The sequence below is a fragment of the Jaculus jaculus genome, chromosome 1 (assembly GCF_020740685.1).
Source record: "Jaculus jaculus isolate mJacJac1 chromosome 1, mJacJac1.mat.Y.cur, whole genome shotgun sequence".
Lineage (NCBI taxonomy): Eukaryota > Metazoa > Chordata > Mammalia > Rodentia > Dipodidae > Jaculus > Jaculus jaculus.
In genome coordinates, this window is record NC_059102.1 from 298788207 (window position 1) to 298798296 (window position 10090).

A 10090-nucleotide genomic window follows, 5' to 3' on the forward strand; every position below is an offset into this window, starting at 1 on the left:
GGAGGAGGAAGAGACCCCTGGAAGAGCCCGGCTGGGCACCCTAGGAGGGCGGAACCCGGGTGGGCGGGGAATTCTCGGGGTGTGGGGGGGAACCCTGCTCAGGGCCCAGAACAGGTCACCCCGAGAAGCCGGGCAGCCGGAGACGGTTTCAGGTATAAGGCCAGCGCCAGGGAGGGCTGGGGACCCAGGCCACGTCGCTACGGCCGTCCGCAGGGACGTACGGCCCGGTCCCCGGTGCCCGGCCCCTCGGGGAGGCGCCCCGCCCCCAGGCGGCTCCCGCGGGCGCGCCTCGCCCCGCGCCCCGCCCGCCCGCCCGCCCGCAACCCGCCGCGCCCTCGCGGGGGTCGCGCGCCGTCTCCCGCCCCACGCCGCTCACCTGTCGGGCCTTAGGCTCGCTCCATAGCCGCCCGCGCCGTACTGTACGGCGCGGCCCCGGCCGCCCCCGCCGCCTCCCGGGGAGGGGCAGCCCCACGCCGCTCTCACCGCCCCCAGCCGCCGCCGCCGCCGCCACTGCGGCTTCCGCCCACCGCCGGCCGGGCCATTCCCTGGCCACCGCTCCCCGCGCCGAGCCAGCCGCCCCACACGAACCCCCCCCCGCCTCCGCCCGGCCCGGCTGTTGGTACGGTCCTAGCGTAACGCCTTCCCCCTCGGCCAATCCCAGGGCGCCCTCGGCGAGGCCCCGCCTCCCCTAGGCCCCTGGTGGGCGGGACTACCGTACGTGTTCCACGGCCCGACCCCCTTAACCCCTTCATTCCCGGGCCAGCCAGGCTTAACTCGGGTGCGAGGTGTGAGAAGAACCTTTCCCCAGCCAGCTCCGTTCACGTAAATACACGAGCCTCTTGTTTCTTTCTTGCCGTCACTTTTCCATTCCCGCTTCTCTCGCGCGGGTAGACAAGCAGAAGTCTAGGTGTTGTGAGAAGCAGTTTCCTCCTCCTTTTGCCTTTTTATTTTATTTTAAATCTACCTGGACTTCTGCTTGTACATACTGCCTGTCTAAATGTACCGTGCCCAAAGGAGGCCAGCCCTTCTGCGCTGGTCACAAACTGCTCTTCCATTAGGACTGAGTGATCCGTGTACTATAATATTAGTTTTACGTTTGTCTCTTGCAATGGACTGTTAAACCCTATGAGGGCGAATCAGACTCCAAAGTCCTGCATTCACTTAGGCTCCTGATAAATGATTTGAATGAGATTCTCCTCGCCTTGTTAGCTTCCCACTGACTCCGCACAGAGCATTCACTAGATAATTCATCCGCCATATACTACTTGCACTTAGTGTGCTTGATCCTGAAATATTAAAATATTTTACACATTGCCCCGTGGGATAGAATTTTTGCGGGGGTGGGGGAGATGGGAATTGAGCTGGTTCTTCTTTCGAGGAGGAAAGAAATGAACTGACTTCTTCCTCTCACTCCTGCAAGCCAGGGAATTCGTTTAAGTTGCTAACTATATTGGAAAGAATTTTCCTTTCTGGAAAATGGAAGTTATTCATAGTACCCACTTCACAAGATTATTACCAGTATTAAATTAGTAAGTCTGTGGAGAAAATACTTACAAAATACTGGGTGAAGAAGTTAGTTGTTATTCATTGTGTATTGAACACTCTTACCAGGAGATCCTAGAGAAACTGGGCTTGATGCCCACCCCAGACAATCCAGCTAGGGAGCAGTGTTAATCACTGCAGGAAGCATTAATCACCCAAGGACTGCGCAGCCCAATGCAGAGGACACAGTGTCCGCCTTTTTACTGGATGTAGCAGAAAAGGTTTGAGGTCGTTATCTGACTATAGTATGTATTACATATATATGTGTGTGCATAATTCTTGTGAAAATAAGTTGAAAAGGAACATTGGTCTGCTTGCAGTCAGCTCATCTTCCTAAACCTTGTTCATTACATCAGGATATCATAAAGCAAAAAGAATAAGTCAACAATTCCTCTAAGACACTTCACCCAAAAGTGTCCTTTCTTCCAGTAACTCTGACAAGGACAGTGCCTGACAAGGCACCTGTCACTGCTCAGGATAAAGCCAGCTCATCCTGGAGCCTCAGCTTCCTGGACAGATGATCCCCTCTGTATTTAAGGATGTCCAGAGAGGGAGGGCTCTTGTCCTGCAGAAGTAATTCAGTCCAGTGCTTAATTTCATATCCACTTCATCCTATGTCCTTTGGACAAGCACACTGCACTGTATGTCTTATGTCCTCAGAGGTGGAGAGCCATGGATTTGGGATTTCTGTGTCAAAGGCTTGCAGATGTCTCCCAGTTGCTCTTCACCAGGCTCCATTCCTCAGGTTCTTTGGAACTATGTGCACAGCACCAACCCCATACCTGATGCTCCATGAATCAGTTTCTGCCCCTGGTCTCGTAATGGCATCCACAGTCAGTATATTCCAAGTGCTAGGAGGGATGCAGTCATAAACATGGGGATTTTGCATGACTAGCAGCTTCAGGGAACAGAGGAAAGTTACATTACACAGCACAGGCTCTGTCGCCACTGAAAGAATCTGAGTCTGGGCTGGCGTTGTCAAGGAGGGTTAAGGTGAGCAAAACATGGGCGGGAGAAGAAAGGAACATTATGAACCAAAGTTAGAGAACATATATTCTAGACAGACAACTCAGGGCAGAAGTATTTATCCATCCACCCATCCATTCATGCATTTATTTGTACATTCATTCATCTACTAAATGTGTGTGCCAAGTGCCAGGCATTCAGAGACGAAGGCCTCATCCCTACCTTTGAGAAAGTTACAGGCTTAGTGGAGCCCCCACCAGGCATCAGGGCATTCTGTCAATGCTTGTGGTCTTAGATATCGTTATCTAACTCCTTCACCCTTCCCTCTCCTCAAACTGCAAAACTTAAATACGCAGACTGTGACTCTATTGCATAGTGTGCCTAAGATGTGGCAGCACATTGAATTGAAGCCAGTTGGAGGAATTGAGCTGTCCTCCCTCTGGCTGAGGGCAATGGCTATCCTCAACAGAGGAATCTTGGTTATCAGCCCCAATGTGGAAGCCTACCAGAGCCTTGGCTATGGCCCTCCTAATTCAGTAGGAACTCTGCTGCTTGGCACTTAGAGTCCCAGCATGCCTCACCAACCCCATTTTCTGCTAATTCCTTCTCCACCTGCTCCTCATGTCTTACTTGCTGTCCCTGTCCTCCTGGGGGATACGACCACACTGACTCTTTCTCTGGGACTCCTACCTCACCCCACATAAGAAGTGTTAAACATCTCTTGGTTCTATTTGTTCCCAGAGCCTTTCATGGCCTTCCCAGCTGTGCCTCCTTTCCTGACCTTCTGGGAGCTTTATTTGGACTTGTGATAGCATCATTTGTTAAGGCCTTTCCCATGGGTTATAAAGCCTTTGGCACCAATGACATTCTTGTATTGATGCCTATGTCTCCTATAGAGTCAACACTGCCCACGGCATGCAGACAGACCCCCACTTGAAGGAGAAGCTTGGGGAGAGCAGGTCCTGCAGTGCAGGGCATGGAGCCCTGAGTACTTGCTCTCTGCACCATTGTAAGTATTTTCTAAAAACTGTTACAGAATTTCCAAATCTTGACTAATGTGTCAAGTCCCAAGATTCCCATAGCAGACCAGCAGTACGGGGGCGGGGGGGGGGGGGAGCGCAGTGTTGGAAAGCACTCTCTCAAAGCACCTGGTCACACGGAGGCAGCATACACCATTTCTTTAAACCCACTCACTGTACCCGCATTGATGGATCCCCCCTGAAACTAATCAAGTGAATTCTACATGTAGCAGGTTGAGGGAGCCTTAGGACAGCTCCTGCCAGGAGCCTGGGGAGAGAGGGTAGCAGGGAAGGCTAGGGAACGACAAAGCACAACTTCTTCCTTCCCTGCCAGGAGCTGTGCTCTGCCTGGGCTGGTCTGTTCTCTGCATGAGGCTCTCTCTGGACAGCAGCTTTTGCCTTCCTTTCCCAATGGAGCCTTTCTTTCTTTCTTTGCTACCAGTGCTGCAGAGCTGCTCCCAGCCCTCCCCTTTCTAATGGCCGTGGAATGCCCACCCCACCCTTCATATGGCATCGCCGCCAGTGCCATCTGAGCACATCACTCATGTCCAGAGGCTGCATCATGGGCCACATGCCCCACTTCTCTGCAGAGACATTCTGGCTGGTAGAATCATTGGGTGTTTTTTTTTTTTTTCTTACTTTAGTAATATTTTGTAAAGAGCTACCTTATTATTTTTAAATAGCCACTTTCTAATTTTATTTTTATTTATTTATTTATTTGAGAAAGAGATAGATAGATAGCCAGGGCCTTTAGCCACTGCAAACGAACACCAGATGCATGTGCCACCATGTGCATCTAGCTTACTAGGGAATCAAACCTGGGTCCTTAGGCTTCACACAGGCAAGTGCCTCAACTGCTAAACCATCTCTCCAGCCTCAAGAGCTGCTTTATTTTTTTTATTTATGCTTTATATATAACCTACATGCCATAAAAATCACTGGTTTAAAGTGCACAATTCAGTGTCTTTCTTACAGAGTTGAGCAAACATTACTGTATACAAATTTTAGACCATTTTCAGTCCACCCAAGATAATAAGACCATTTCCTCTAATTTTGAAAATCTAGCCAGGCATGGTGGTGCACACCTTTAATCCCAGCTCTTGGGAGGCAGAGGTAGGAGGATCACCATGAGTTGGAGGCCAGTCTGAGATTCCATAGTGAATTCCAGGTCAGTCTGGGCTAGAGTGAGACCCTACCTCAAAAAAAAGCCTGCCCTCCCAAAAAATCTATTTAACTCTATATTTTAAATCTACACCTTAAAAGCCAAAGGGGAAATATAATAAGAGGAAAGCTAAACTCTAGTGTTAGTTAGGACGTAGAACAGCATAGCTCTCAAAGCTGTGCTTCACCGCTGAGGCCAAGCACGGTGACGGAATTTCATGAACCACCTCAAACTGTACACTTTGTTGTGATGTCTCAGTAAATGTTCAGGGCCCCATCTGTGACCACTTTCCAGCTTGTTGTAGTGCCCTCTAATGCCACAGGTTGAACAGACAATTCTGAAATTCTAGTTCCTGCTTCTCACAAGGCAGTGATTTTGTAATATGGCTAGGTTGATTAGGTTGATATAATATATATGTAAATATTTAATATACATTGTATGTGAGAGAGGGGGCTCTTTAATGTTCATAAACTCAATCTGCTGCATGAAGTAACTGCAATTGCAGGAACATTCTGGGTTCCTCAACCTTTCTTAAAGCCAGTAAGCATCTTGGATAACCAGGTCATGGGGTCCGTTAGAAGGCTCTGTGAGCCTCTCTTCTACCCCTTCAGATGTTATAGAGCTTCAGGTGTCCAGCAGGCTGCATGGGAGTACTGAAATATCTTTACACCTGCCCAAGTCTTCAACAATTTGAATTTAATTGTCATGAGTTGGGGTCTGTGGTGGTTTGATTCAGGTGTCCCCCATAAACTTAGGTGTTCTGAATGCTAGGTTCCCAGCTGATGGATATTTGGGAGTTAATGCCTCCTGGAGGGAGTATATTGTTGGGGGTGGGCTTATGGGCTTTATAGCCAGTTTCCCCATGCCAGTGTTTGGCACACCCTCCTGTTGCTGTGGTCCATCTTATGTTGGCCAGGGAGTGATGTCCACCCTCTGCTCATGCCATCATTTTTCCCTGCCATTGTAGAGCTTCCCCTCGAGCCTGTAAGCCAAAATAAATCTCTTTTTCCCAGAAGCTGCTTTTGGTTGGGTGATTTCTACCAGCAATGTGAACCAGACTGCAACAGGAAAGTGGTACCAGGAGTAGGGTTGCTGCTAGACACCTGACTATGTGGCTTTGGCCTTTTGGAGCTGATTTTCAAGAGGAATGTGGAAGGAGTTGAAACTTTGGCCTAAGAGATGCCTTGCAGTGCTGTAAGTACAGCTTAAAGGACTATTCTGGTCTGAGCTCCAAGACCTGAATGCAGTAAGAAGTATGGACTGTGAGGTTTGGCTTATGAGGGTGAGAAAGAGCTGTGCCTGGACTAGGCTAGCAGTTTGTGTGAGAAGCTTGCTCTTGTGCCCGTGTCCTGAGAAGTTATGCAGGGTTGCTTTGCGTAGAAATGAACTGGTGTGAGCAGAGGGATATGGCACAGAAAGAAAAATCTTTGGGTGAACTCTTGCCCGTTCAGCTGCAACTGAGAGATTACAACCTTTGAGACTGGGCTAGCTGACCTGCGCTGGGGCAACAAGAAGAATGTGGACTCTGAAGGGGCCTGAGTGCTCAAGGAGTCCTGTTCTTCAAAGTCTGATTTAATCCCCCCTGGATTAACAAATTGGCACTTACCTGTTATCGTGGAGTATAAGAAATGCTGGAAAGAGGGTCATTGAGTTTGCAACACGGTCTTGTGTTTTGGAAATGGCCATGGGCAGTGTGAAGCAGGTTTGCTGGTTGCCTGCATAGAGACCCCAAGGGGCCATGAGGATGAACCGTGGCTTGCAGTGGAGACCCAGTGGAGATGCTGGGACCATGAGATGGCTGCCGAGGAGCTGCCGGCCCCGATGAAGTTTCCCAGGACTGTGAGTAGCTTAGCTGGAGGGGCGGAATTGGAATGCCAGAGACTTGTTGCTGGTTAGAATTATCGGACTTGAAGATTTGTCAGTGGCTAGAGTTGCTGGACTTGAAGCTACAGAGTTTGTTTGTCCCAGTTGTTTTAAATCTTGGATTGGTTGAATGTTCCTATGCTATGCCCAATGCCATCTTTTGCAGTGCGAATATTTATTCTATGCCATTATGGGTTTTTTGAGGTTATTTTTTGGTATTATGGCTCAGTTAAAAAATCTTGAACTAAGGGGATGTATGAACATCATTGGAATTGATAAAAACTATGGGGACTTTTAAAGTCAGACTGAATGCATTATATTTTATATCCTGTATGGATATCAGTTTATGGGGGCCAGGGGCGGAATGTGGTGGTTTGATTCAGGTGTCCCCCATAAACTTAGGTGTTCTGAATGCTAGGTTCCCAGCTGATGGATATTTGGGAATTAATGCCTCCTGGAGGGAGTATATTGTTGGGGGTGGGCTTATGGGCTTTATAGCCAGTTTCCCCATGCCAGTGTTTGGCACACCCTTCTGTTGCTGTGGTCCACCTTCTGTTGGCCAGGGCGTGATGTCCACCCTCTGCTCATGCCATCATTTTTCCCTGCCATCGTGGAGCTTCCCCTCGAGCCTGTAAGCCAAAATAAATCTCTTTTTCCCAGAAGCTGCTTTTGGTTGGGTGATTTCTACCAGCAATGCGAACCGGACTGCAACAGGGTCCTAGCAAGAATATTTTTAATGTCATTTTTTGGCATATGTATGTGTGTTGGTACATATGTGTGCATGTAGGTAGAGGCCAGAGTTGATGTTGGGTATCTTCCTCAATTGCTCTCCACTTTTATTCTTTTTTAAAAAATATTTTATTTATTTGAAAGAGAGACATAGAAAGAGGAGAAAGGTGTATGGGCATGCCAGGGTCTCTAGCCACTACAAAGGAACTCCAGACACATGTGCATCTGGCTTACTTGGGTCCTAGGGAATCTAACCTGGGTCCTTTGGCTTTGCAGGCAAGTGCCTTAACTGCTGAGCCATCTTCCTAGCCCTCCACATTCATTCTTTGAGACAGAGTCTCTCACTGAGCCTAGATCTCACTGATTGAGCTCAGCCAGTGAACTCTAAGGATTTCCCTGCCAATACCTCCCCAATGATAGGATTACAGGCAGAGAGGTTCTGGGAATCTAAACTCAGGTCCTTACTCTTGTGTAGCAAACATTTTATCCACTTAGCTATTTCCCCAGCTCAAGGTTTTGTTTTGTTTTGTTTTTTTGAGGTAGGGTTTCACTCTAGTTCAGGCTGACCTGGAATTTACTATGTAATCTCGAACTCATGCTGATCCTCCTACCTCTGCCTCCGGAGTTCTGGGGTTAAAGGCGTGGACCACCATGCCCAGCTTTCAAGGGTACATTTTAAAGCTCCAGGTTTATTCTACCTTGTAACCAAAACTGAGAACTACTGCCTTAATAAAGGCTCAACCAGGATCAATCACATCAATAGGCTAAATTAGGTGAAGTTGCTATTATTATAGGACAAAAATTAGTTGGATTGTTCAAGCTAATATATGAGAGATTGATTTTTGTTTTCAAGGGGAGATAGTTGGTATTTGGGAAGACTTACAGGAAGCCAGTCATTGCTCTCTCAAGAAATGATCCTCTAGTGAGCAGGGATGAGAAAGATGTGACAGGAAGCCAGGCTCTGCACAGTCAAAATACTGCCTTTTGTTGCTCTAGCTCCCCGCATTGTTCCTTCCAGTGGGGCCTGACCATGGGGCTTGAGGCTGCCAGACAAGGGGAAATGAGAAAATCAGAGCAAAGGTAAGACAGCCACAAACATCAGGAAATGTGACAAATCATAGAATCTTTTCAAAGCGATTGTATAGAATGAAGCACTTATGTGTGTGTGCATGCATGCATGTGAGGGGAAACACACACACACACACACACACACACACACACACACACACACGAGAGAGTCTTATGCTGCTTAATGATGGAGCATGGTCTGATAAATTCACCCTTAGATAACCTTGCCCCTGTAAACATCATAGAGTGCCCTTACTCCAAAATGGAAAATGTTCAGACTTATTATAATATGTGGAAATATCACCATATATTGTAGTCTGACATGTGATTGTCTACATATTTATGCATGTATGTACTTAAATACTGAGCAGGGCAAGTAAAAACATGGATGGGTTGACATCCATTCTCTGTCCTCAGTCAGTTTGTGACCATATGCTAGAGGGCAGATGTCTGTGGAGCAGGGAGGTGGGCCAGAACCGAGAAGTGCAGGGTGATTGGCATAGTGGAACTATAGATCCAGGGGGCAGGGCGGGGGGGGGGGGGGTTGGAGAAGGAGCCTGAGCCTGATGTGGTGGCACACACCTTTAATCCCAGCACTTGGGAGGCAGAGGTGGGAGGATCACCATGAGTTCAAGGCCACCCTGAGACTGCTTAGTGCATTCCAGGTCAACTTGGGCTAGAGTGAGATCCTACCTCAAAAAAACCACACACACACACACACACACACACACACACACACACACACACACAGAGCCAGTACCTCACTACCATGCCTGGTGTACTCTTCAGGGACCCTGTAGGAAAAAAGGAAAGCATGGGATGTGGGCAGAAAGGTCCCTGAGGAAAGAGAGTACAGGCGACCCATGAAGGGTGTGTGCATGTATTATCAGCAGGAATGACAGTGTGAAGCTTATATTTCCTTTGTGGCAATGCACAAGAAAAGGGTGAAAAAGGAAAATAGTTGATGACTAAGTGCCCAGGATGCTATCAAACCTGTGTTTGTGAACTCGGGTTCTCATTTAATGTGACCACCCCTCACCCACCCACTCACTCGCGAACCAGAAATGCGAGTTTCTTGTGTCGCATCTTGCTCTCCGCACCTGCCATTGGTCTGCAAACTGGCTCTGGATGCCTCCTCGTCCAGCTCCTCCCTCCAGCAGATCCACTATGTTCAAGCCCTGTTTGCATCCCGCTTGGATTGCAGCAATGGTTAATTTGATGGGTCGGCTTGACTGAGCCACGGAAAGCCCAGATACTTGGCTGCACACACTATCTCTGGGTGGCTCTGTGAAGTCATGTCCAGAGTCTATCAGCATCTGCATGGGTAGACTTAGTGAAGCAGCTAGCCCTCCCCAGTGTGGATGGGCATTATCACATTGATCTCCCTCCCCTTGAGGGGAGGAATAGAACAGAAAGGCAGAGGAAGGTTCAATCTGCTTTCTGCCAGGCTGCTTGTGCTAAGACATTGATCTTCGGCCCTCAGATCTGGCCTGGAATCTACAGGGTGGTGATGCAGCCCTGAGGGGTTTGAACCACATCACCAGCTTTTCTGAGTCTTCAGCTTGCAGAAGACAGATCGTGGGACTGCTCAGCTTCTACAGTTGTATGAGACAATACCTTAAAATAAGTCTCTTCCTGAAGCTTTTGTATGTATGGAGAGAGAATGGGAGAGAAATATCTGATTGGTTCTGTGTCTCAGAAGAACTCTGGCTATTACAGATTTACTTTTATGGGCTGAATG

General features: G+C 48.4%; 1 protein-coding gene across 1 annotated transcript in view; it reads right to left on the minus strand.

Moving 5' to 3' along the window:
- Fam20b (FAM20B glycosaminoglycan xylosylkinase) overlaps nt 1-468 on the minus strand; it is a 45146-nt gene extending 44678 nt beyond the window's left edge. The window contains exon 1 of the mRNA XM_045151656.1: nt 377-468. The gene's annotated coding sequence lies outside the window, so the exon portion shown is untranslated. The remainder of the gene's footprint in view (nt 1-376) is intronic.
- Nucleotides 469-10090: the final 9622 nt, after the last annotated feature.